This window comes from Silene latifolia, chromosome X, assembly GCF_048544455.1.
Source record: "Silene latifolia isolate original U9 population chromosome X, ASM4854445v1, whole genome shotgun sequence".
Lineage (NCBI taxonomy): Eukaryota > Viridiplantae > Streptophyta > Magnoliopsida > Caryophyllales > Caryophyllaceae > Silene > Silene latifolia.
This window is the reverse complement of record NC_133537.1, coordinates 260,223,769-260,226,151: the sequence shown is the minus strand read 5'-3', so window position 1 is coordinate 260,226,151 and position 2,383 is coordinate 260,223,769.

Sequence of the window (2,383 nt, the reverse complement as noted above, 5' to 3'; positions counted from 1 at the left end):
AAATGAACAAAAATGAAAATGCAAAGACACACGTTTTTGAAGTGGTTCAGCTTCACACGTCGAAGCCTACGTCCACTATTCTCGATTAATAATTTTAGTACCTTTCTCCGGATTACAAAATTATCAACCCAACTCGTATAACTAACTCTAGCTATAACTCAATTTGAATATCTCTAGATATTCGGTTTTGACTATCTTAAGTTATTAAGAAAGTGCTTGATTGTTCTTCTAGTGTTCACAATATGAACGAGTAAGAAACAATATTTAAGCGCTATTATCTTATGACGATACTTAGAAATAATTGCAATATAAGATAACACACGACTTTTCAAAAACAATTTTAACTTGCAAAAAGAATAATAAAATTAAAAACGTTTGCAAAGGATGTTTTGTTCGAATATAGAAAAGTACTTTAAATGAATTATCATGTGAAGTATTTATAGTAGAGAGGAGATCTAGGTTTTCATCTAAGAAACCCTAGATGCCGTGTGGATTGATGCACAAGGAAGAAATTAGGTTAAATCCTATTTAATCATTTACAACTCATAAAATCTTGGAAGATAGGAAAGAATAAAATAAAAATAATATATGGAGATAAGAAATCTCTAACAAATATTATTTTGATTTACCATGAATCTTATCCAAGAAAGAAAAAGATCTTAATCCATTTATTTATTCTAATAATATCTTAGTAAAAGATATGGAATAAATATAAGAAGATAAAATATCTTTAACAAATATTTTATCTAAGATCTTTACCTAAACCTTATATAGCCGTGGATCTCGTGTGGATTAAGGAATAAATAAGATTTATCTTTTTCCTATTTTAATCCAACAATATTTTAGGTAAAAGACATAAAATAAATATAAGGAGATAGAATATCTCTAACAAATATTTATTTAAGATCTTTACCATAAAACCCTAGATACTATATAGATCACGTGTGAAGTATATAGTAAGTAGAAGATCCAATCTTATTATCTAACCTAGTAATATCTTAGTAGAAGATATGGAATAAATCTAAAAACCATAAAGATATAAATTATCTTTAATAATAATCTTATTTAGATTTACCCTAATCTTTACTTGCACAAAGAGTTTTACACGTGTAGGAGACGGCCCATAAGCCTACTACATCCAACGTGAAACCCTAGTAAGATATTAGGTTAAACAAATTAGGGTTTAGATATGAGTTAGTACAAAACCCTAGTTAGCCACCGAGTAACAACCCATAAGTTGTCACACAAAGTCGGCCTAACTAAAGGGTGATTATCTATTCATAACCCAATTCAAGTGTAAACTTCAATCTACTATAAAATAGGTTTTTCATTTAAAGAATATAAAGATAAGATTTGAAAAACTATTTTCAAAACAATTTAAAACTCAAGTCGTGCGTTTTCAATCTCATGACTCAATGTTATAGCTAAATCACCTATAACATTGAGTCTGGTAGGTAATGTTATAACCAAAACAGCTATAACTTTACTTACCAAAATCATTTCTTTAAATACCGTTATAAGACGATGACCTACGCTATCTAATCTTCCTGGAGATCTTCAATGTAGGATAATCTCTTTGTCTTGATCATAAGCTCTTCATCTTGAGCTTGTTATAGACTTGATTGAGTCTTTTGCTTGAGTGATTATCATACTTGAAACTTGTTACAGTTATTATGACGCTTTAAGAATCTTCAATGTTATACTCAAGCCGCTATAACATTACTTGAACGATGCTTCACAAATCTTCAATGTTATAGCCAAGGATGCTATAACATTACTTGCTTAATCTTGTAAACCTAAGTCAATCTTAACAAAGACTAAACAAACGATTACGAGCAAAAGTATATATAATATAAAGCATACAGTTATCATTATCAAAACTTAATCATATATCTATATGGTCCAACAGAGTAGTACGAGGAAAAATGGGAAGAGTAATAATATGAGAGAAAGCCGAGGAAGAGAGGAAATGAAGGATATATAAAAGGATGGGGGGGACTTGGAAGATATAATGGAGGAGGAAGGGGAAAGGGATGGAGGTCGAGAAAGAGTGTAAGAGGAAAGAATAAGAGGTAGAGAGAGGGAAATTGAAGGATGAGAATGATAAGAGGAAGGGGGGCGAGGAAGGTGGGGGAAGAGAAATGGGAAGATATGGAGGAGGAGTGCGAGGAAAAACAGTAATATATGAGTTGGCAGAAGAGGAGGAGAAACGAAGGATATATAAGTAAATGATAGAGGAATTAGAAGGTATACGAGAGGAGGAAGGGGAAAGTTAAGGAAGAGGACCACGAGGATGAAAAGAGGGAGGTGATTTAGGATGCGACTAGGTTGGAGAGAGCAAGAGAGAAATAGAAGGATGAGAGATTATCTCCTCTTCTTCTAC